General features: G+C 33.4%; 1 long non-coding RNA gene across 4 annotated transcripts; it reads left to right on the top strand.

Annotated features, from left to right (window-relative positions):
• The first annotated feature begins 6 nt into the window (after positions 1-6).
• Positions 7-21,432, top strand: LOC149133728 (uncharacterized). Of its 4 annotated transcripts, XR_016243419.1 has the most exons (4): positions 7-4,462; positions 6,477-6,818; positions 11,135-11,244; positions 17,269-21,432. It is a non-coding gene; the product is annotated as an uncharacterized LOC149133728 (long non-coding RNA). The 4 variants fall into 4 exon arrangements; XR_016243418.1 differs by lacking the exon at positions 11,135-11,244; XR_016243416.1 differs by lacking the exon at positions 6,477-6,818 and having other exon boundaries at positions 8-4,462.
• Positions 21,433-27,216: the final 5,784 nt, after the last annotated feature.

The raw sequence follows: 27,216 nt of genomic DNA, 5'->3' as shown, positions 1-27,216 counted from the left end.
AGAAAGCCTTTGACAGGGTCCCCCAATCCCTCATCTGGTGGTCAATAAGGAAACTAGGGACAGAAGAATGGTTAGTGAGAGCTGTGCGAGCCATGTACAGAGACGCTGTTACTAAGGTGAGAATTGGCAATGCGTACAGTGGAGAATTCTGGGTAGAGGTAGGGTTCTACCAAGGTTTTGTCCTCAGCCCCCTCCTATTTAGCATGGAAAGCGGACATTAAACAACGATGATGATGATGTATGTGTGTGTGTATATACATATATATATATATGTGTGTGTGTGTGTGTGTGTATATATATATATATATATATATATATATATATAATAGGGAGAGAATTCACCAAAAAACAAAAGACGAGTATTAGTTTAATGCTCAGCGACTGAAAAAGTCTTTAACGTTTCGAGCCTAAACTCTTCCACGGAAAGAAACAAGGAGAGAAAATAAAGAATGTGTAGTGGCTAGTGATCTATCCTGGCGAATATATATACATGTGTGTTTATATGTATATATATATATATGTATATGTAAGTATGTATACATATGTATATGTATATTATGTAAGTGTATATATATATATATGGCATATATATATGTCACACATATATATACATGTGTTTCAGGTTGCTCTCTAGTGCTACTGGTACCACATACCCTAGAACAACCTGTTCCATGGTTGGGTCATAGGCGACTAAACTGGCAACCCCACCAGTCTCGTTTGGTGAGGTGGGTGCTTGTTGAACACCCTGCAGAACAAAAAATAAGACCTGTCAAAAGGCGGAGGAACTAAAACGTAGTCAATGGCCATTCAAGTATATGTGTTTGTGTGTTTTGTATGTTTTTTTTTGTCTGTTTGGTTTTTGTGGTATTTTAAATGTATATATCATACAGGCAGTGGGCATGTGCTGCTGGTCCTGTACGGGTAGTGAGACGTCCTGCCCTCCTCCAAGAGTCTCCTGCTGCCTTGCGGTAGGTTTTTCTGATTAATCAAAGGCTAGTGAGTAAACCGTACCATATCCTGAGTGGAGTTGTTAAGGCGGTTAGGTGATGATGTCCATCATTTCTCCGGCAGCGCCTGCAGTCCAGTCGTGGCTAGAATGTGTCGTCTTGCGGCCCTCCTGGCTAGATCTACTGGGCCAAGAGTGGGTGGTGCATACTTCCTAAAGCGTGAAAACCATTCATAAACTTGTTTTGCTTAGGCAGCATCCTTGTAAGCTGTTTGAAGCATGCTGTTCCTTTGTTTCAGCTATTGCAAAAATCAATGAACAGGGAAGAAGCACTGCAAAACAGACCCACCACATGGCAGCACAACCTAATCCGACAATGTCATACTGATGCCTGAGGATTACATCAAGTGACTTCTAGCAGCAGAAGTCTGAACTACAAAGAACCTTTCCATTTACTTTTGGGCACCCCCTCGTATATAGCTTTGCTGTGTCATATACTTGACATGATTGTTCACTTTGTTTCTGAAGGCCTATGATACAAACAAGGAAATCACTTAAATGTTAATGAGGTAATGATTAGCAATAAGAATATCTTGCCATTAAATCCTGCTTCTAATATGTCACTATCTAACCAGCACTTGTCTGAGTGAGTGAGAGACTGTTTACATTCTGCACTGAGCTGAGCTGCTGATTGTTATATGTTGTTTCAGCCACCAATGTAAGAAGGCTGGCTGAAAAGTTCATTAGCTGACTGAGATACTCCCATGAATGTGACCAAATGAGGTTTATTTTTCAGTATAATCTTCTTTGTGGTCCATATACTTCTTCCATTGGTGTTGCAGTGCTTGGAGCCCATTGGTGAAGAATCTTTCATTCTGTTGGGGAACAGATGATAGTCAGATGGAGCTAAATCAGGAGAATAAAGAGGATGGTCACCCAGTTCAAAGCCAAAGTCACATACTAGAACATTGTCTTGATGAAACAATGCCCCTTTCATCAGTTTTCGCCGTTTAGTCTTGGTAGCCTTTCATAACTGTCTCAGCATGTTGGTATAGTACTCTCCATTTTCTTTTTGAAGATAATAAAACATGTCTTTTGTGTCCCCCCAAAAAACTAGGGCCATTACCTTCCCTGCAAATGAAATGACCTTGACCTTCTTTGGAGCAGGTAAGGAGGGGGTGTTTCCACTGTATGGATTGTTTTTTTTCTTTTTTTTTTTTTTTGTCTTTGGCTCAAAGTGATCGGTTAGGAAACATGCAAAGAAACTAACTGGATCTACCTCAAGCAATGTCAGATTTTGCCAACTTGGTGCACTATTGATAAGGTGTCAGAAGATGTGGCACCCACCAGGCAGAAATCTACATCACATCAGGTTCATTGTGCAGAATATTCTCAAGTCTCATGGGATGTGCCAACAACATTGGCTATTTCATTTATACTCAATCATCTGTCATCCATCAGCATGTGATGAAGACAATGTTTTCCTCAGTGGTGGTAGTTTCAGGTCATCAAGTATCTCCCTACTCGTCCTAAATTCAGTTTCTCATTTTTACACTGTTGATAAAGCTGGAGCTTCATCCTCTAATGTAGCAACCATATCAGCGTGAATGTCCTTGGGAATTAAAACCTTCTGCAGGTACGTGGTAAAAACACAATGCCAAATTTTGTCCTTTTTCCAGAGAAGTCACTGTAGTTACTTTTGAAGTCTTTCAATAGTCAGATGTTAGTTTACCTGGGGAGGAAAATGCCCTTATTAAGAAGACTTGAAATTAATGCAAGCAAGATTTCACAACTCTAGCATCATATTACTCCTTCATAGCCAACTTATGAACTTTTCAGCTCACCCTCATCAGAAAATTGTAAATTTCAGAAGTCAAACTGTCACACAATTACAATACTTCCTATGTAGGTAACCACCCAGTTACTTCAAGAGATCATTACAGCACAAAGCTGAAAGCTAGATAGAAAAACATTAGTTAATATTACTACTATCCTATATAAGATAGAATTACACTAAAATTTATATTATGTATGGAACCTATAGCAAAATAAAAGTCAAAAATTTAAGTCAGATACAACACAAAAAATAAACAATGAAAGTAACTAGCAATTAACTGTTGTATTTTGAATCTAGTAATTGTGTTTTTTATCAATGGCTGCATTATCTCCGTAATTGCTTGCTGCCTACAACAAAATGTAACAATACTCCACTTTTATTTCATTCGAAGTATAATGCCAAGAAGACTTTAAAATGTTAGTTCATATGTTTGTTTTATATATCTGTATCATTATCACCATTTTGGCTTTAGTAAGTTGGTTTGACAGAATTCAATGGGTCAGAGGACCACATTAGGCTCCAATGTCTCACTTTTGGCATGGTTTCTATGGCTGGACATCTTTCCTAACACTAACTACTTTACAAATCAGCACTACAGTGGTAGCTTTGTCATCAGCAACACTAAAATGGCCTCTCAAGCTGTGTGTTGTTGCTGTTAGATCAATTACCAATCATTTACAGAGAGTACTGGATTTTTGTGGCACCCAGTATACCATTGGAGTCAACATGCAGCTTGCAAAGTAAAATAGAACCTCCATGATGGAAGTACCTGACTTATTGTGAGAGGATAGTAATGGAGAATTGTGTGTGTGTGTGTGTGTATACATGTGTATGTGTGTATGTTTATATTGTGAAGGTGTATAGTGTAGCTGAGGTGGTTAGGTAGGGGGCCCACAATCATAAAGTGATGAGTTTGATTTTTGAACTTGGCAGGAACAATCAGTTCACATTGCTGCAGTTTACTCACCTGTAAGTGAATACTGCCATAATGCTGGTGCAATTCTCTCTCCCTCCAGCTGTCACCTTACTGTTCTAATGGATCAAGAGTAAGGGAACAGGGGAGGGGAGTCTATATCTGCTCATGAGTAAGCGTCTAAAACAATTAGTAAAAGTGTGGTACAAGCTACGAGGTTATATTTGTTTATTGGTAACTACTAAGCTGTATGATTTTCACATTTCCATTTTATGCCACAATAATTAGAAATGCACATATCAAAAAAAGCTCACCAATTTAAAGTCTCAGTTGTTAATTATCGTTATTATAATTAACTCTAAATTTGTGTGGGTGTGTGTGTACTTTTGTAGGAAAAATTTAATAAATTAATCCTTAAATTTTTTGAAATGTTCTGTCTGTTTTCTGTGCCCATCCTTATATATCCATTTATTTAGTTGAAATTATTTGATCTGATATGGGTCTAATTAAAGAACAACTTTTATTTTTCTAACAAATATTTTTCCCAAAGAAGTGATGGCTGGGGAAGGGGCAAAACTATTGTCAGTCTTTGCAGCTAAATGACAAAACACTTCAGTTCTTCAGTGCAATGTTTGTCTTTATGGAACTTGCTTTTGTTGCTCCCTCTGGGTGTTGTGACTTTTATTCTATCACTACTCTGTCTTAACAGTCCATGGGTGCAGCCATTTTACCTCTGGAGCCCTTAATGTGCAACTCACCATTTTCGGTAAGTACTGCTCATTATAGTGGAGAAGGAACACTTTTATTATTTTGTCAATATAATGTTACTAATAATGTACTGCCTTTTCTAAATTAGGTAAAAATGTTTATTAAAGATAGTATATATTGCATTGCAGGATTGCCGATTCTAGCAATAAATTTACATTGGAATACTAGAAACTGAAAGAAGTATACTGATTAGCAGCCAATTTATTTTTTTTCCTTTTTCTCTTTCATATTTTTTTGTTTTTGTTGCTTTGTTTAAAATTTTCTCTCCTTTTCATGTATTTTCTCTTAATTCTGATATTTGCATATCATAAAGGGATATTTAGATAAGTTTTTTTTTTTTTTTTTTTTTTTATATTTGTATATATACGATTAAATATTTTCTCTTTGAAGTATCTTATTGATAGGCTGCAATGGATTTTCTTCCCTCTCTAGGATGACAGGATGCAATAGTTATTAGTTATTCTAACCAACTCAGTATAATACTTAATATGATTCTAGTAATTATTTTTAGATAAATTAAAACAATTGAAAAGTAAAACTATAGTTTAATCTTCAAAATATTGTCTAAAAGAATAACAATTGTTTCCCCCTTAAAGAACTGGATTAGATACCATGTGATATCTTTGTTGTCAACTTGTCCACCTCTAATTTCTTATAAGTCTTGTACTTTAGCCCATATTTTGGTGTTTTTATAACATCAGATGGCTGTCTGTTGTCACAGTTCAGCATTTTTAAAATATGAGGTGTATTCAAAAATTATCCGACTTAATTTTTTCCTGCCGAAACTAATGTTGTGTGGGCAAAATCCTTTGGGAGGTGACACTGCCCTTCCTCAGTACAGATGTGTAGTGCACACTTGTTGGACTTTTATTTTTACACATGAACCAGAGACCATGAACCCATTTTTCATTACCAGTGATGATGGTCTTCCTGAAGTCTGGGTCATAATTTGCACAGTCCAGCATGTCTTGAGTGATTTCCATGCTCCACCAGCACCCTGGGGAAGAATTTCACCAACACTCTATGCATGCACAAATTCTCCATTAAAATGGAATGCACTGACCCTGTGCTTATTTCCTCTTCATGAGCAATTTCCTGAATTGTTACATTATGGTCTTCCACAACTATTCACCGAACCTTCTGAATCAGCTCCTTGTTTCAGCTTGTCAATGGCCTGCATGAGTGTGCCTTGCTCTCCACTGAGGTGCAGCCATGCTTCAAGTGGTTGTAACACTCCTTAATCTGAATTTTGCCCATAGCATCATTGCCAAGGGCCTGCTGAATCTTCTGGATGGTTTGAGATTGAGTATCACCAAACTTTTAAGAAAACTTGATGCCATATCTCTGCTCAGTCAGTGAAAACAAAAATCCAACAAGTGCGCACTACATATCTGTACTCTAGGCATAACAGCCTATTGGAGTGAAAATTTTGACATGTGCATAAGAAAGATGACATCACCTCCCACCCAAAGGATTTTCCATGTGACATTAGTTTTGATGGGGAAAAAATAAAGTCAAATATTTTTTGAACGCACCTCATATATTGAGTTTGGAAATTTTCCCTATTGTGAACATAAATTTGTCCATGTTGAACAGAGCATTCAGTTAGGAGAAACAAAACTCAACTTAACAAACCACAGGGTGTTTGGGCTAAATATGACCATTTTTATAAATGGAAAACGTAATACTCTATCTATCCAAAAATAAGAATATTTTTAATGATCAAAAGAACCAACTAGATGATGGCTGGGCGACAAGAGTTTAATCAAAGTAGTCACTCTCATCTGCTTTAAGATGGCTTCAGAATCTGGCATATGTGTTCACTGTGTCCCTGGGAAAATCCTTGAATACCTCCTTAGTGTTGCAGGCAGAGCAGTTGATATCTTTCTCAACCACACCCCACACATAGTAATCCATGGGATTATAATTGGAGGGAGGGATTATGAGGTGAGAAATTGGGGGCTAGTAAAGTCATAAAAATTCTTCAACAACCACTTGATTTTTTATTCCAGAAGTATAGCAAGGAGCGAAATCCTGCTGCCACTTGTATGGCCTTCAGCAGCAATCCTCTCCAGCCAGGGAGTGACCACATTCTCCAGCAGCTTCACACAGCCATCTGAATTGAGCCTAAGGCCCTGTTCAAAGATGTGGGGATGAAGTCTGGCAACCAGATGCAGTCAGAATGGCTGCTGTGTCCCTTCTTGCTTGGCTTTGTAGTCACTATTGCAGCTGTCCATGTCACATCTTACAGCCATTACAGTGTTCAATGAGCATAAAACTGCAGTTTTGATACCTGGTGCATATCATCAAGAGATAACTCTTTTCCAACAATCAAATGGCTTCCAGTCCTCTGTGTGAGCTAACTTTTTCTCAACTACAATTTCAATCTTTATACTTTCCAATGCCATTGACTGTTCATGAAAAAAGGAGACATGAAAATTGTCACATTTAGCCCAAATACCCTGTATTGTTATAAAAGCTTGTGCTTATGTGAAGAATTCAGGAATTTAGCTAGTGGAGCCTAGTTTCAATTTGTAATTAGAATTACTTTCTTTAATGATTTAGAAAAGTTAAAATGTTAAAAGTTCCTATTTTCCCCCTGTAATTTAAACTTCCTTATCTCTTTGACATGCATATTTTCAGAATATTCTTTTATTGTTGTAATAATAGTAGATGCTGCTTAAATGTTTGGCACAATATACAACTTACATTGAATTCTAAGTTGAATTTATTGGGAGTAGATTTCCATTTTCTATAAATCTAAGGTTTCAGTACTTTACCATTCAGTATTTGTAAAAGTAGGTGGTTGTAACAAATTGACATAGACTGATATTACTTTCCAAATGCTGTGAGTTGTTGAATAATTTGTAAGTTTGAAACTGCAGTTTTAGTTTAAGCTTGGAGCTAAAGAAATGTTTTATATTTTGGAGCAATTTATATAATTTATAAACTTTGGAAATTACAAACATCTATATTTTCAATTTTCCTGTAAGAAACACCATAAAATCTTACACCTAATTAAGTTTCTTTCAAAAATTTTGTTATAACAAGCCAAATTACTAATTAAATGCTTTGTTTTTGCAATTTTGCTGTATTTTCTGAGTAATTAAATACTTTGTGAATATTCAGACTACTGGACATTTTCAGTTGGAACTGCTGCTTAGGGTCAAAACAAAAATTGGTCTGTTCCTTGTCTTTTTGGGATAGGGTGTGAACTATTTTCAAGCGTGTATTTAATGAGTTTGGATTTAGAATTGTTGATATGATAGGACTGCAACATGTCAATTTATTAGCCTTCAAAAATGGTTCACAATCAAGTTTGCAGCTTAGTTACTATGGCCACTGTAAAAATACTGCTTTATCAATATTGATATTGTTTTCATTTAAATAAATCAACTATTAACATGGGTTAATCTGCAGATATGATATTGGTTTAATCCCACTTGTAGTTTTATTGTATAGAATCCTTAAGTTCAGATATGCATCATTTATGTTTGTGACCTTTGAGCAAGGTTTTATAATTCTCCTCCTCCTCCTTTCAGTACTTTTGTTACAAAATAAATTCTATTCATTGGAGAGGGGAAAAGTGTTTGGAAAACCATTTGATTGATCATCTGTTCGGAAGCTGTTATCTCTACTTAAAACTCACCAAAGTTTCTCTTGATTCTCTAAGTTTTACTAGTAGAGCTAAGCATTTCTGACAACTTCTTGATTGTATTTGATAGATGATTGAGACAATATTTATTACATAAAGATGACCAAGGAGGTCAAATTGAAATGTAAAATGGAAAACATGATATTGTTATTGTGGAGAATAATCAAATTAGGGTGTGTTAATTTGTGTATCACTTAGAGTATGTTAATATATATGCTTTAAAAAAATAAGAAAAGCTTAGAAGAAAGTTTGTATCTATTGGCATCAATATCATTTAGCATCCACTTTTCCATGGGTCAAATGGAATTCATTGAGGTTCTCCAGTTAGATGTGCTTCCCCTTGCTAACTTTCACTTATTTCCAAAGTAATATTTACTCTTGGCCACACATTTTCATGGAAGATTGGTAACACCACTTGTATGATGGTGACGTTCATTTCCAACTATTATGCAATATCAAGACAAAGACCCACAGACACACGAACACCATCACCACTACCACCACCACCACCATCATCATCCTCTGTCTTCCTTGCTGGCATGGTTGGGTGACTCAACAGGATCTAACTAGCTGGAGGACTGAATTAAGCTGTACACACAATGGACTATTTTCAGTCTGTCTACCAAATCCTCTCACAAGGCAAGTGATGATTAAGTTTAAGAAACTTAGTCAGGTAGTAATCCATTTTTGATGCCAAAAGATAAACAAACCCGAAAAATAAAGTTGTTCTGAGATGAGTATCCCCATCCCATTGATCTAGTGGGTAGGGGATGCACAATAATGCCATCAAGCAGAAAGCCCTGGAAATGACACACATTCTCTCCTAAGTCAACTAGTGTAGAATTTGTATCTGCAAGTTGTTCACAAAAAAAGTTAGTGTAATAAAGTTAGTGTTAATAAAACCATTTATGAAATATACATTTTGTCTTGACTGCAAAGATATCAAATTAATATGAAAATTCTCTTGGTTTTGCATTTTTGGAAACATATTTGATAATTTATATTTCTAGTTATCAATTCCAATGTTCAATCTTTGAAATGTACTTCACTATCTTATTGTTTTCTCTATGGAAATAGTTTTCTTTTTCAATTCCAAAAATTTTCAGAATTAATTTTTTATGTTGTTATGGATATGTTCCATGACAATTTTATTTTAGTCTTAAAACATTAGTACAAGTGTTAGATTCCACAAATGTCTATACTTGACATATTGTTAGTGGGTATGGCTTTACAGTTTGATCGTTGGGCAAGTTTTCATGCATTAAGCTTCCAGTTTGTTAGTTATGTTCGTTTAAGATCATGTCTAACTCTTCAAAAAATTACCCCCTGCACTTGTGTTCTCTTTAAAACTTTTTGGTTTACTCCCCGAACACTTTCACATGATATTATAAAATGTTTCTAATTTCAAGGTTGAACTAACCAAAGCATTAAACTTACATTCATGACACTTGAAGTACTTACTTTGAGTAATTTTTGGATTGCTAGTTCTCTTCTTTATAAAATATAGACTCACCATTTTCTGCTGTTATATTCAACTACTAAAAGTTTAAATTTAGCAAATGGAGATAACATGCTGAGTGAAATAGGAGTTATATCAAGAATGAATAGCCATATAAACAATAAGTTGTACAAAAGTAGTCATACATACATGGCAACATAATCTCCCCCACTCTCATTAATAATATCTAATGGGTAACATACATTCAAATACTGACCACATATAACCCTCAGATATGGTCTGACACCTTTGAAAATTCCACTATGGCTAATTCAATAATTTACATATGTCCAACTTATGGAAAGTAGATGTAGAATGATGATAATTTCCTTTTAGTTTTCATTTATTGTTTAGTTATATTTTCTCAAATATTCCATTAGAATGTTTTAATGGGAAGTAGAGTTGCGCTGGCCCTATTGATTAATTTGTTGTGAGATTATCCTAATAAAATATCAAAATCTCTCTGACAAAGAAAAAAAATCTTAGTGTTTTGGAAATGGTCAAATTGAACTTCTTTGCTTCATGCCAGTGTGTTGAAAGAAATTTAAGATTGACATTTAATGTAGTTTTGATTTTGTTTGTAAATCTTGCACACTATAAATGTCAAAGACAAGTGTTTCTTAGAAAACAAACCTCTTAGAATCAATGAGAAAGCCTCATTTGGTCATTCAACCAACTAGAAATACCAGCTAAATAGACCGTGAATCAAATCACACTTCTGTTAAAACTAGGAAGAAACGGTGGCTAATGTAATGTTGAGTACATGTTGTCTGAGTCTAAATAACTTAAGGAAAATGTCAGGGATTTAAAGACGTGGTTTATGAAAACAAATGCTGGAATGTTTGAAGAACCCCCAAATTTCTTAACAGCTAAGTATTTGTGGTAGCAAAGCTAGTTTCTCAGCAGTTTTATAGATATTGAATTTCAATATGTATGTAGGTAGGTAGGTAGGTAGGTATGGAGAATTCACAAAAGACAAAGACAGGTGGTGTAGACAACAAACAGGTGTATTAGTTTAAAGCTCAGGAAGTGAAAAAGTCTTTAATGTTTCGAGCCTACACTCTTCCACAGAAAGAAAAAGGGAGAGAAAATAAAGAGCGTGTAGTGGCTAGCGATCTATCACATATATATATATATTGTGTGTGTGTGTGTGTATATATTGTGCGTGTGTGTGTGTGTGTGTATATGCACACACGCATATATATTTGAACTGGAATGAAACTATTTAGTTACAAACTTTTAGACGTGGCTCCTGTTAGTACAATTAAATGATATAATGATACCTTGCTCAATTATTTTCAGAATACTTTTCCATTTTTTCAAGTAGAAAGACTTTGTGCTTTTACAAACTTAGGAAAACAAGACAATTAAATATTGACTATGTAGTCACTTAGTATTTTTTCGGTTTCTATTGTCTCTTGTAGTTTTCACCTTTTAATGCTGCTTGATATTTTTGTTTCATTTGTGATTGGCTTAACTTCATACTTTCACTCCACTATTTTCTTGACGTCTTCTAGGAAGACTTGGACATCCATTACAAGATGTTCAGTGAAATACATTTCCATGATGAGCATAAAGTTAAGATACACATAAACAAGTTCACCATGCCTGCCTGGGAACTTGGAATGTAAGTTCTAGAATAAATATTGCAACACATTTTGCCTAACACTCTAAGAGTTCTGCCAGTCCACATCCCCAACTGGTTAATACTTTGTTTTATTAACTTGGAGTAATGAAGGGCAAAGTTAATCTCTGTAGAATTTGAACTCAGAGCATAGATAAAAAGAATATCAAATTATTATTTAAAATATACATAATGAAGTAACTAGCAAAAAAAAAAAATGTATCTGATCATTAGTCCTGCCTGAGTATATTATAATTACAGAACATGTATAGTCATTATGTAGATTGTGAGTAATTAACCTAATTGGCTTCTATATTGGATGAATACCCAAAGTAACTCTAAAACATTTCTAGTAAATGGCTTGCCATAGAAATTAAACTTCAATGTTTTGATACATATTAAGTTACGCACACACAAGCATAGTGAGGGAAGCGAAAACTTCAATAAAAATCTCACGTTATTAACCTGAAATATCTAGACCTAAGAAAAACAAATATTAAAAAAAAAAAAAAATTTAAACGTATTCTAAATTAATGTTGTTGTAAACACTATATTTGTCAAAAGATTATCAGTCACTATATTCCAGCCTTTACTATTGAAGTATGCATTTTCAAAATAGTACAGTAGATTATTCAGTTCCATTACACAGAACCATTTTTAGACCGTTTGGTTCAAATTGATTATATTTTGTGAATTTTTATGTGATGTTTCATGAATTATTGCTGAAAAAGTTTTTACAAAAAATGTGTTCAGGGATTAGAAATTAGTGTTGGTATTAGGCTGGTGCAAAAATAATTGTCATTTTTAAGCATCAAATTAGAATATATTTTATTAATTGAAATAATAACCATTAGAATCCCCCTTCCCCAACAACAACAATGCTATTTCAATAGTATTAAATTCTGGAGTCTTAGATGGGTGATTTCTGCTGCTTGATTCTTGAAAAACATATTTTGCAGGAATTTATCAAAATGTTTAAAGTAGTAATCAGTCTGTAGAGTGAGCTGGAAAAGATAGTTTCATAATCCTGCTGGATAGTATTGCAGAGAAATTGATTTTTTATAATTGACATTGTTGCTACAGTTTCAGCACATTTTGTTGTTTTTCTGACAATGCCCTCTCTGCTATGAAGGTTTCTCCAGAATTGTAAAAGTAGAAGTGGATGATTCCATTTGTTGATCATCCCTTTCTTTTGACTCTGCTTCAATTTGGGAAAGTATTTTAGTCCAACTCTACATAGAATGCTGTTCTTTGTCATGTTATCACAATGAGAAAAATTATTTTGTATCTGTAAAGGAAGTGTAGTCTTCATAGTGGCCTTTATTTGACTTGATTGGCTAAAGATTAGGTCTTCTGCAGTCCCTTGGGTTTTGCATGCATTCATTTCAAACATGGTTCCCAAGTCCCTTAACTTTCCTTGTCTTCAGGGCTTTAATCTTTTACTAGTTCCCCACTCAGTTGTTCAATTGGTGTTGTGACTAGTTTTCACTAATTGTTTGAATTTGCCTTTTGCCTGATTTGACACTGGAAAAAAAAAGACCAAAAACTGAAGGTAAAACAATTAGCATAAACCAAAGTCTGTTCTTCAAAATGCTGTTACATGAACACTCTCATCCCTTTAACAGTCAAATTAAACTTCATGGTTATTCCAAAAATTAGAATTGATATTTTCTGCAAGTTGCATTGCCACAATAAACTTGACATTGCAGTAAAAAAAATTTCAAACATGACATTCCTCTACAAAAGATTGGTGTATAAAACTGCTTCCTATAGTTAATGGTAATGAAATTTTGAAAGGATATATATTGCAGAAATCAGATAAAAATCAGTGAAAACTTATTCTCAAAATAAACATAATTTTTAAAATAAGAGCACAGTCATTTTTGCACAAAATGAGTTAGGGAATAACACATTCTAGATGATTGTAAGGTAATAAGACATGGCAACGATGTTAATATATTGTTAATAGTAGGTTTTATGAAGAAGTTATGTAGTATGTTCTGGTTTGTTGTACAAGAAGTTTAGTCTTAGTTTACTATTGGAAATAGATTCTTAGAAAACAATGCCATTTCATGACTTAGCACATAAACTGATTTATGTCTAATGATTGGTGAACTAATTATTGGGTCATCTCATAAATAATGCGGTTTTTTTCACTTACATGAACTAAAAGTTGGAGGGGGACAGGATAAACTACCTGCATCAACTTGCTATAAAAGCAAGTAATAATTTTACCTTGTCCTTATTCTTGGTGCAAGTTTTGAAGACTGCAGTTCGATTTTAAGTTGTTTTTTTTCAAAGCTATAATGAAAGTGACAAAGGAGCATATTTGGATATTTTGCTTTGAGTCCAATAAAGGCAACAATGCAATGGAAAGTATGAGGAATATTAATGCAGTATATGGAGATTGGACAATAAGTGTAAGCCAGTGTCAACAGTGGTTCCAGAAATCCCAAGCCAGAAACTACAGCCTGGAAGATGAGCCTTGTCCTAGAAGATCTGTAGAGCTTGACGAGGACATCCTGCAAACCCTGGTGGAACAAAATCCCATCGTAACTGTTGAGGAACTAGCAGAGAAGCTTGGATTTGGTCATTCAATCATTCATTGACACCTGTGTGCCATCAGAAAAATCAGCAAATTGGGTCAATGGGTTCCTCACAAACTTACCGAGTCTAATCGCACGCACAGAGTGAACGTGTGCTCTTCTATGCTGTCATATCTACTGAATGAACTTTTTTTTGATCAAATAGTGACTGGTGACAAGAAATGGGTTCTCTATGAAAATGCCAAGTGCTGAAGACTGAGTAGAGAAAGGAGAAACACCAACACCCTAGCCTAAAGATCTTCACCAATGTAAGGTGTTGTTATCTGTTTGATGGGATATGAAAGGGTTAGTCCACTTTGAACTTTTAAATCCAAACTGAACAATAACAAAGATCTACTGTGAGCAGCTTGAGCGGCTTAGGTCAGTGTTAGAAGAAAAACGACCATCTTTGGTTTCAAAACAGAAGTTGTTCTTCCATCAAGATAATGTTCAGCCACATACAGCAAGGATGACATTCCAAAGGCTGGAACAATTTGAATGGGAAACGATGCTCCACTCATCATATTCACCGGTCATTACCTCGTTTGATTATCATTTATTCCGCAGTCTTCAAAACTATTGGGACAGAAAATATGAAGATGAGGTCAGAAGAGTACTGGAGTATTATTTTTCGTCGCAAACAAGTGAATTTTGGAAGAGTAGTCATGCAAGTCTACCAGATAGATGGAAGAGCATTGCAGAAAATGGAGAGTATATTTTAGATAAAAAGAAAAAAAAAAAACTTAATCTTAATTTTTTAAAATAAAAGAAGTATAAAAAAGCCACATTATTTATGGGATGACCCAATACTTTCAATCTTGAGTGCAGTAAATTTGCCTTTATTACTGTGGTAAAATGTTGAAAAAAATTGTTATGGCAAGTCTGAAGAGAGAGAAGTTTTGACTAGCAATTACTGCAGAAGTTACCTTGATTTACATCGGTTACAGATGTTGTTAGGGTAATTTCAATATTTCTGTACTTAATTTAGTTTCTGAAATATATTTACAATTTGTAAACCTTGTAAATATCTATATTTGATTGTTACTGCCCAAACATTTCATATTCTGAAAATTTCCATTACCTAATGAAATTAGTTGGTATGTGATCGTGGCCCTTTATTTTCAAATCCCCTCTAATATATGAGCTCTCTTGGGTTTGTGGCCAGTATTAAAATTTTAATAAGTATTTTTATGTTTCTCTCTCTCCCCTATTAGTAGTCTGTATCTGAATTTTTGTCACCAGTTTCAGTTAACATTATACAGATTTCCATACTGTTCCCCCCCCCCCCCCATCTAGTTTTTATCTGTTGAGTATATTGATAATTTGTAAATAGCACGGTTTGTTGTCAGTATCTCAGTTTGTATATGTATTGGTGTAAGTGGATGAAAGGACACAATAGTCTGTTTCTGTTAAACTATATAAAAGTTATATCTATTCTGATTTTAGGTAATTAGATCATCAAAAAATTATGAGTTATTTGGCAAATATTCACATTTTAGAAGCATCAGGTTGATCCTAGCAAAGAATGTGAAATCTATTAAAAGAACATGGTTGTGATGGCTATGTCCAAAGCAATCAATTGATTCAAGTTTCTTTCTGACACTAATTTATGGAATAAATTTACTTTCGTGAGATGACAGCATTGTTATTGTGTCAGACAAAATACTTTGTGACATTTCTACCAGCTCTTTACATCAAATTCTACCTTTTGGAGCTAATAAAATAAAATACCAGTCAAATGGTTTGATGTAATCAACTTGCTGGCCTTGTGCCAAAATCAGAAAGAAAAAAAATTACAGACTTGAATTTTGAGGTTGAAATACCTATTTTATAATAGATGTTTTAATTACAAATTGTATTATTGTCAACATTTCTCTTTATATCTAGAAATATATCATCTAACAATAATTGTTTATTTGTGCATATTGGAATATATTGAACTTTGTTGTTCATCAAATAAAATTTATGGTATTTAGAAATAAGAAAAGAGCATTGATAATGTTTTCAAATATTCCCATCATATGTATATTTCGTATTCAAGATTAAAGCTAAATCTGATGTACAGGGAATAAATAATTTAAAAGAACAAGGAGCTGCTGTAAAAGTTTAAAAATCATGTCTGTACTTAATCATAGAGCTGTTCTTGTATCACAGTTTCTATTTTTAATTATCTCCTATAATTCTGAGGATTAATGTATATTCAACAACAAGCTATTTCTGACACTGCCTCTCTTACTTTCCAAAATTGATATTTGTTAAATGGTTTCAATTTTGACAGTTTGAGTTTGAAGTTAATTTCTGTTTAGCTAACATAAGGTGAATAGTGTTTGCATTAACTGTAATTTATTAAATGGCTTTTACACACGTGTGCATGTGTTGTTTTTAATGAAAATATTTGACAATGTAGGTATTGCACTTAGAGTTGTGACTTATATCAGATGTTGCTGTAGTAGGTTCTCTTCAGAATTAAGCTTCTACTCGTGTTCTAAGAAGGTCACTTATACAACCTTCCTTCCTTCCTTCTAGTGACATAGCATTTTATTTCGCAATTAAGCAATCAATAGTAATTAATAAAACTATGTAAATCTACAACCCATTCAATGATTGATGTTAGCAACTTGTCTGGATTGGGGAAAATTTAAATGTTATTTTCCTTATTGACTGTAAGCAAGTTAAAAAAATTTCTGTAAATTTATATGAAATTAATTTCAAAACACACCTAAAACTTGGGACATTTTACAATTGGAGTTTCTAAAACATTTAAGAATATAACACTGGTCATGTCTGATTAAATTACTGGAATATTATAGGTTTTAGCAGCTTAGCTAAAAGATGAGCTTAAAATTTTAATTTTTTGATTACTTGTTAATAAAGTACAGTCAAGAAAATCTATTTTTGTTAATTAGCTGGCAATAGCCCCATTAATCATTGGTTAACATCCTGAATTATATGCATCACCAACAACTCTGAAACCATGTGTTGATTTGATTTGCTCTCTAAATCCTCCTGTGATTGTTAATTAGCATTAAACTCTTACTGATGCCACAAAAAGAAGCTCCTCCATATTTGTGTAAAGTGGTTGGTAATAGGAAGGGCATCCAACTGTAGAAACCATGCCAAAACAGAAATTGATGCACAACACAGTAGCCCAGCTCATCGGATCCTGTCACACTGTCCAACCCATCCCTCCCTGGAGGACAGACATAAAATGATGATGATGTACAATACTTGAAATGCAAAAATCTTAACAAAACTACAGAACAGAATTGTTTTGTTAATACTTTATATATTACAATATAAAATACTTCATATTTCTGGTGCTCAAGTATTTTTTTTAAACAAAACATTGCTAGATCTTCTGTTTCAGTTGAATTATCTTCCTCTTTTTTTTCCCCCTCATTTTTTTTTTTTTCTTTCTTTAACCCCCTCCTCTATTTTAAAGCTGGCTGAATCCAAAGTTTTCATTGCTTCGTCTGTGCAGAGTGTCCCACCTACTGAACCCTGTGCTGTAGCCCCGTCAGGTTCACCAGCCATGAACGATGCAACTAATACCAGTCTCTCAAGGTAGGCTAAAAGTTTTAACTTTCCTATAACCTCTTTTTTTTTTTTTAATTTCTAATAAAACATTGATGCTTTCAGCTTGGCCTCTGCTATTGCTAAATCTGTATCATCACAGATTTAACTCCTTCAATACCATCCTAGCTTTTTTGCATAGTCCCCACCCCCTTAGAACACTGGGCATCAGTTTGAAAATGGCTGTTTCATGCATGATATGTTGGGTTTTGGTGTGCTACTTACGTCCAGTTTCTTTGTAGTTTTCTCTATTCTATCCTGCAAAAAAATTTTTGATACAGGAATATTTTAACGAGTGTTCATTAAAGAAATTTGATTTCCTAATGAATTAGAATTATGAAAATAAGCTTCTAACACAATTATACACTTGCACATGGTAAGCCTATGCTTGTGTGTTTATTTAATAATGACTTAGTGTTGAGGGATGAACTTTGTCTATGGCCTTCGCAGGCCCTCCAAGATATTTTTCCTGAAATATTACTGCAGCATGTAGCTGACTACTTATCATGAAAGTCAGAGGAAAATAACCATAAAAAATGTTATTGAATTTTATTTGACCATGTGACAAATATAATTATAGATGACAAAATTAATTGCCAAAAATATTAATTCAGAATGTGGAGAGAAGAAAAAAAAAATGTTTGATGTATTCTAAATGTTTTACAATGTTAAATGTATGAGTAGAGTTCATTTCAAGAAATCCTTTTCATTTTTTATTATTATAAAATTTCAATTTTTTCCTTTTTCAAACAAAATGGTTTACAAATTTTATTTTGCAACCATTTGCTGTCAATTCTTTTGTTTTTTAATATTTTTGCTGGTTTCACTCGAGAAGACAAACTTGACTAATTTTCAAAATAGGAACAGCAAAGTTTGAGGTTTAACTTAGATTACAACTAATAACTGTTTCAAATATGAATCTTGGTGTTGCTGTGTTTCAATTGAATTTTAAAGTGATTGTGACATATCAATTGGCTTTGTAAAACAGCTATAAATGTTTTGTTTATTGCTATATAGTGTCTGTGTTTCAAACACAGAATAACTAAGGGTTCTTACATTAGCAGAATTTGCTCTCCAAACTACTGTACTTGAAGTTAAATTCAATGAAATTTAAGATTATCTAAATATTTAAATATCACTATCTAAAAGGATTTTTCTGCTTTTATAACAAATATATTGTATTGAACATCAAAGAAAATTTATGTGCATTTTAGATTTTCATGTGAACTTGTTTACACAAAACAGGTAGAGTTATGAAAATATTTGAAGAAAACTACAAAATCCATTCACACTTGCATACGATTTACTAATCCTACTTTGATGATTAGCTATTGGAGTTTGTGTGTGTGTTTGCATTTAAATAGGTACTAATTTTAGCAAAAGTTCATGCTGACACCCAAATGATCACTGTTTCAATTGAGCTATTTTGACAATTTTTGAAATACTTTAATATATTTACTACCATTAAAATGGGAATGTTTTACTAACATATCCCAAATGAAGTAATAGGTACAGAAAAAAAACTCTTCCAGATTAAAAAGCAATTCCAAATAGATTTCTTAAACATTTCTTTACAGGTTTTAGATATGTCTTAAATGTATATAATTCCATGAAGAACAGATTGGTTGTTTTGTAGGTTTTGTAAACAGTCTAAACACCAAACACTTCTATCATAAAACAAAACATCATGCTTTTGATTAACCACCCACACACACACACACACACATACATACACACACTGAGTTATACATTTGTTGCTTAAAATGTTCGAAATATCAGCCAAGACATTCACCAAATATAGAATATTATAGTATATGTAGCACTGTATTAACATGGCAAGAACACCATTGTATTTTATTAACTACAGCTTCTCTGGGACAACACCTTAGGCCGTTAAATAGATATTCAACCTGCTAAGTACAACAGTCAAATTTCTCTTGAAGCACATGGAAATGTGTTCATGCTAAATTTGACAGTTTGCAAAGGAAAAGAAAGCACAATATCCCATCCAAAAAATATCAACTAGATTATGGCTGAAAGATGACAGTTTACAGTAGCTGCCCTCAGCTTCTGACATAACCTTAAAATGCCCCCAGAGCCTGGCACATTCATTCCTCACTGTGTCCCTGGGAAGATTTCCGAAACCTTGATTTTCGCCACCAGATTGTCCTTGGTGTCTTTCTCAACCATGGCCCATACATAGTAATCTACGGGATTGTAATTAAGATAGGGGAGGGTTAGGAGGCCACAACAACCACTTCTCTTTTCAGGGGTATGGCAAGGAGCTGAATCCTGCTGTCATATGTACAACTTTCCAGCAGCTCCACAAAGCCATCTGAATTGAGCCTAAGGCCATGTTCAAAGATGTTGGGATGAATCCAGTATTTAGATGCCACCAGAGTGCCTTCTCTGTCACTTCCTACTGGCCATATCTTTGTAGTCTCCATTGTAGCTGTTTATATCAGTATCTTTCAGCTTTTACAGTATTCACAAAGCATTGAACAGCAGTCATGATTTCAGCATTTTTATACCTGGCATGAATCTTGTCCAATATTCAGATGGCATCCAGTCCTCTGAGCTAACTTTTTCTCAACTATAACTTCAATCTTTATACTTTCTAATGTTTACTAATGCATTAAGCGCTTCCTGAAAATAGGAGACATAAAAACTTGCCAAATTTAACCCAGTTGCCCTAAATGTATGAATCAGTCTTACAAACTAAGGAGAGTGCCCATGAAGAAGGGTAAAGAGCAACTTATGAAATTCAAGGTTTGGCCCACCTCGGTCACGTGCTTGTGAATTCATTTTACATTTGTTTTTCCATTAGACAAATGTATTATTGAAGCTCTGCTTTATGGCTCATTTCCTTTCCTGTCACCTACACCTGTTTTTCAAGTAAAGAATCTCTTACTTGACAAAGCTTTAAAAGTGCAGAGCCAGCTGGCAGTTTGTTGATAGGGAAATGATAATATCAGTGTGCAGACTTGTACATATGTATGTTTGTATGTGTATACATACACACACACATGCATACAAAAATGGCTTTATACAGTTTCTGTCTACCATATTCAATAGTAAGACTGTGGTCAACCCAGGACAATAGTAAAGGACATTTGCTTCACGGTGCCACACAGTGGAATTGGACATTGAACCGTATGGTTGTGAAGCAAACTTACAAATCACTCAGCCGTGCAATGTGAAGGTATGCATAACCTTATTAGAATAATGAGCAGAAACTGGATTTTTAAAGATTTCTATATATTTTTTCCCTTGTAGTATAAATTAATGAAAATTTTATTGTTCCACCATAAATTAAAAATTTAAAAGCCAAGTAAATTTAAGAAAGTAATTACAAAGACTGTTTCTTCTTTGGGAATATGTAGAACAATTGCCAAATGTTTCAGTTGAACCTCACTGGAAACATAACTCCTTGTGACCATTTTAAGATGATTGACAGAAATCAGAGAGAAAGCTGTACTAATGATAGAATTTCACCTTTTCTTAGTTACAGGTGGATGGATAACATTTTTCCAATTGTGTTGTAAGATGTGTTCAGACCTACAGATAGTTCCCTTGCTTTTAGAGCTTCTTATAGTTTGATATAGAGTAAAAGAAAAAATAAAATTTACAATATTCATATTTACTCTATACTACACTAAGTATCACCACCATCACCATTTATTAGCCTATCATTAACCGTCATTATCGAAAAGGTGGTATCAAAAAGTTTCCAAACTAGTTCTGCAGTATGCCAATAGATGGTAGCACACAGTTACGTGTGCAGTGAGGGCTAGCAGTGACCTTCATGAGACAGTGTGCTAAGTGACATCACTATGTTTACTTTCACAAGTTGTGAAATTTGTGTTGTTATGATCATATGTATGCTGTAGTATGCAATTTTGTCATGGACAGAAACAAAGAACCAACTTGAAATATTGGGAAGTCTGCTACAGAGACATTGAGCAAGCTTATGGTGACAAGGCAATGGGTCGTACACAATGTTTCAAGTAGCACAGGCACTTCAAAAGAAAAAGAATATCCCTGGAAGACCTGCCACAAGCGTCATCCCCCAGAAATATGGTATTGTGCATTAACAATTTGTCCTCCAGGGCCAGACCATCAATTGAGAGTTCTACTACACTTTGGAGTGTTTGAGGGAGGATATTCAGCTAAAGCGACCGGATCTGTGGAGCACAAAGAATTGGATTCTTCACCAAGCTCACCTTGTGAATTTCTCACCAAAAACAACATGCAATTGTTTCTGTACCTGCCCTGTTTGCCCAATATAGCACCTGCATACTTCCATCTCTTCCTGAAGATGAAAATGCAACTCAAAGGTTGTCATTTTAACACTGTTGTTGAGATCCAGAGCAAATCACATGAAGGTTCTTGACTCACTTAAGGAAAACAACTTCCAGGCTGGATTCCTAAAGTAGCAGGAATGCTGGGACCAGTGTATTGCTGCGCAAGGTGACTATTTCAAAGGAGATTATGTTAAAACTGAGGTAAATAAGTTATTTCTCATTAAACAATAACTAGCCTGGGAACCTTTTGATACCACCTTCAAATTGGTTCACAATATAACTGCTGTTCACTATTTTTTATAAACATGGAGACATTACTTTTGTCTATCTCTCTGTAGTTGCTGGAAAATATTCTTTCTACTTTTGGCTTTTTCTTTTATTTTTTCCTTGAAAATCCAAAGATAGCATTTTTCTATTTGAGGATCTCGCATGACTATAGACATGGAAACTATCACAATTTTCATTAAAAAGATCTTTGGTGCTGGTTATGGATATGACACTTTTCATATTACATTGTACTATTGCTGATAGTCCTTTCTGCTTAAGTAAAAGTCATCCACACAAGTAACATCCCTATGTCTGCTTCACAGACCTAAACTGTGGGTTTGCTTACTCTATATATATATATATATATATATATATATATATATATATATATATATATTGCTGGAAATGTCTCTGACCTTTATACTTTACATATATGTGCCACCTAAAAAGCACCCAATATACATTGTAAAGTGGTTGGGATTGGAAAAGTTGTCCAGCCATAGAAACTATGCTAGAACAGACAATTGGAGCTGGGTGTAATTCACCCGCTTGCCAGTTCCTTTTGAACTGTCCAACCCATGCCAGCATGGAAAATGGATGTTAAATGATGATGATGCAGCTATAATACAACCATGTACGTTTGTTAATCCTGGGAGACTTCTAAATGGCCTTGATTAAATACGAGAAGGTTTTAAATTATCCAAACATGTACATGTCTTCTGGCAGCATAGCTAATGGTCTCTCCAGTGATTATCTGGAACAGTTGTGATGAGATAAACAGATCAAAGGAATCAATATGTTTTAAATTAATCACCAAGATTGAGTGTCTTGTTCTTCCCCCACCCCAGAATGGATTCCTTATTGCTTCTATTATTCCGAGTTTTCACCATTAGAAACGAGTATTTTATTCAGTGAACCTTTAGTTGTGTTTTTCAGTTAATATAACCATTAAAAATAAACACTAACACCAGTAACTTCAAAACCAATCGCTAAATTGAAAATTTGTGTTCATTTTTAAACAAGATTTTTTATAAAAGTAGTGGGGAAGTTTCCAAAAATTAAAGGTTTGCAAGCAGAAAATTTATATGTTAAGAACATCAAACAGCATAAGCTAAGAATTCAACAAATGAAATCAAGTGTTATGTGTAGGGTGGTAACATAAGATCAAGCTGGTAAGAAAGGGATTAAGCTATTCTCTTTGGCCCTTTATTTCACCCCTAAGACTTGGTTATTTCACATATTAGTACAGTTAACTTTTTATAGTGTTTATAAAAGGTGTTGTGTGAAGGTAAATTTATTAAATAACGCTTCACCTTCTTCAAATCTCAAGGTATCACTTTTGACATGTTTCTTTGCTTTGCTAAAGAAACTTCGAAAGCTAATACTTAGTAATCCACTCTAGTTGTATGAAAGCAAAACTTGGTTACTGCCTTTATGAATTGCTGCTCATTTCTGTTATATCAGTTGTTATATTCATAATCAGGCCATTTAGCAACATATATAAAATAATATCCACATTTGTATGGCTGTGTGGTTAAGAAGGTTGCTTTCCAACTGTATGAGCTCAGGTTCAGCCCTACTGTATGGTAACTCACACACGTCTTCTACTATAGCTCCAGGCTGACCAAATCTTCATGAGTGGATTTGGTAGACAGACTGAAAGAAGCCTGTTATGTATATGTGCATGTACTCTGTCCTTATGGCATCATGTGATGGCAAATGTGCATCACAATCATGTAATGCTTTTTCCCAGTCTTTTCATAAAAAATGTGTCTGGTAATTGGGAAATATTATCTTGCTTGGAAACAAGTGACGATTGGTAACAGGAAGAGCATCCAACAGTAGGAAATCTGTTTAATGAATTATGTCTGATTCATAAAAGCATGGAAAGTGGGCATTAAATACTGATGCTCATGTACCCATTAAAATGTGACATCTTCATTTTTGAAGGCTTCATTGTTCATATTTAAGTGTTTATTTAGTCTATATTGTTACTTTGTTAATACCTAAAAAGATACTGTCTAAATTATAAAATCACTTGGGGTGGGGGTGGGGGTATTTACTTCTCCCCCCCACCCCCCACCCCCGCACAGTTCTGTGATAACAGCAATAGAAAGGTTCCTCCAAAGTTTGGAGGTTAATACCAGTTATGATTACACTGAGATTTAATTTGCCAAAAAGATAGTTCTGGTACTGTACTGTTTATTTCTTTTTAATTCCAGATAGTGACATTTAAGTTATAAACTTTGCTGTTAGTTCTCTCACATTTCAAGAATGAGAATGGTTTATAATTCCACCAGAAGCTTAGAAATTATTTTAGTAAATTGTGCCTTCATTTATCCGACTGTCCATACACACACAAAGATACATTCCTCATCAGCTCTTATAATGAAATCTATTTGATAGGTATTTGATTCAAATGGAATGAAAGCTACATTAGTTTTAGATCAGGATGTTATTTTTAATATAACTATGGCACAAATAGTTTAATTGAAACAAAAGTAATTGATCTCAACAGGTACAAGTAAAAATAACTAGACATGTAATATATATATATATCATCATTTAATGTCTGCCTTCCATTCTGGCATGGGTGGGACACACACACACACACACACATATATATATGTATATATATAATATGAAAAAACAAAAGGATTATCATGCACAAAGCTAAAACATTTGGTGTAATACTTTTAGATATTTTAAATATTTTTACATTACATTGTTTTCAAGAGAAAATGAGAGGTGTCGGTTTTTAAGCATTATACTAACCAAGGAAGACTGACATGTAGATACAGTAATGAAAATCAGATAAAGAGGTGAGTGTTGACGGATGTAGGTATTGGATTATAAGACAAGGAGCATTAACTGCATTAAACTAACACAAGATAGAAAGGTATGCAAGGTAAGTAGAAAGATTTAATAGTCTATATAAGATATGCAAAACATATATATATACATGTCTTTCTTTAAGACCTTTTGTCTTAATGTTCTTTTTAATGTTGTGTAAAGAAATAGCTCATCAACCATTCAAGTTGAGGTTTATATTTCTTAATAAATTATTTATCGGTGATTGAGTCTGAACATTTCACTTCCAAAATGCAACCGATTATCTCTGGATTATAACTGTATAGGAAAATAATGGTACAAACTACAGATAGTGAAAAATCATAAAAATTCCATTTAGTGGGCATATACTAACATGTACTGGAATGGAGCTGATAGATTTTTAAATATTTCCATTCAGGTGCAGGTGTGACTATGGTAAGAAGTTTGCTCCCAACCATGTAGTCTTAGATTTAGTCCCACCATGTGGCACCTTTTGCAAGTGACTTCCACTATAGCTTCAGGCTGACCAAACCCTTGTGAGTGGATTTGGTAGACAGAAACTGAAAGAAGCATGGCCCCCACTCCATATATATATACATATATAATTTCATCGTCATTTAATGCCCATTGTCAATGCTGGCATGGGTTGGACAGTTTAACCAGGGCCAGTCTGATTTGGCATGGTTTCTATGGCTGGATGCCCTTCCTAACACCAACCACTCTGAGGGTATAATGGGTGCTTTTTACATGCCACTGGCACAGGTGCCAGTTACGTGACACCAGCATCAGCCACAACTATGATTTCACTTGGCTTGATGGGTTTTCTCAAGCATCGTATATTGCCTTAGGTCTCGGTCACTAGTCATTGCCTTCCTGAGGCCCAACATCTGAAGATTATGCTTCACCACTTTGTCCCATGTCTTCCTACGTCTACCTCTACCACAGGCTCCCTTCACAGAGATCAGCATGTACCCCACCACCATCTGACAACCAGTGTTGGATTGTTTACATCCCTGTAACATAATTGTTTGGCAAAAAGAGAACAATCGATAGAATAAGTGCTAGACTTAAAAATAAATTTGGGGGTTGATTTGTTTGGCCAGGCCCTTCACAAACACTAAAATTCTACAAATAGCAAATTCGCTCTCAGAAAAAAACAGGTTAACAAAGATAATAGTTGATAAGTAATTTCTTTGCACAACATAATAATAATAAGGGACAGTAACAGACAAAAGGAATTTCAGATAGGTATACATGTATACTTATATGTGTGTCTTTGCATGTCATGTTGGCTATTAAATCTTTATTCATCTGCATACCTTTCTCTCTCACTTATGCTAGATTAACTCATTAAAATTTAATTTATGTCCTGTCTGGAACCAAAGTTCTCTACTAAGTGCTCCTTGTCTTATAATCTGATACCCCCACTCTTCATCCACCTACAACACTTTTCAGCTCTCTATCTGATTTTCACTACCAGTCTACCTGTCAGTATTCTTGAAAATCAACCCGAACGTAATGAAAAAGTATTTATTATATCTAAATAAAATACATCTGTCATTTTTTAATTTATCTAAAAAACACTGCATATTTTCATCTTTGTGTATATGTGTGTGTGTGTGTGTATGTATATATATATATATATATATATATATATATATATATATATATATTTATATGTATATATATATATATATATATTTATATGTATATATATATATATATATATATATATATATATATATATATATATTTATATGTATATATATATATATATATTTATATGTATATATATATATATATATTTATATGTATATATATATATATATATTTATATGTATATATATATATATATATTTATATGTATATATAATATATATATATTATATATATATATATATTTATATGTATATATATATTTATATGTATATATATTTATATGTATATATATATTTATATGTATATATATATATATATGTATATATATATTTATATGTATATATATATATATATATATATATATATTTATATGTATATATATATATATATTTATATATATTTATATGTATATATATATATATATTTATATGTATATATATATATATATATATATATATATATTTATATGTATATATATATATTTATATGTATATATATATGTATATATATATATATTTATAGTATATATATATATATATATATATATTTATATGTATATATATATATATTTATATTTATATATATATATATATATATATATATATATATATATTTATATATATATATATATATATATATATATATATATTTATATATATATATATATTTATATATATATATATATATATATATATATATATATATATATATATATATATATATATATATATATATATATATATATATATATATAT

This window comes from Octopus bimaculoides, chromosome 10, assembly GCF_046866305.1.
Source record: "Octopus bimaculoides isolate indiv1 chromosome 10, ASM4686630v1, whole genome shotgun sequence".
Taxonomy (NCBI): domain Eukaryota; kingdom Metazoa; phylum Mollusca; class Cephalopoda; order Octopoda; family Octopodidae; genus Octopus; species Octopus bimaculoides.
Note: the sequence above shows the minus strand (reverse complement) of the source record. Positions and strands in the feature narration are given on the sequence as shown.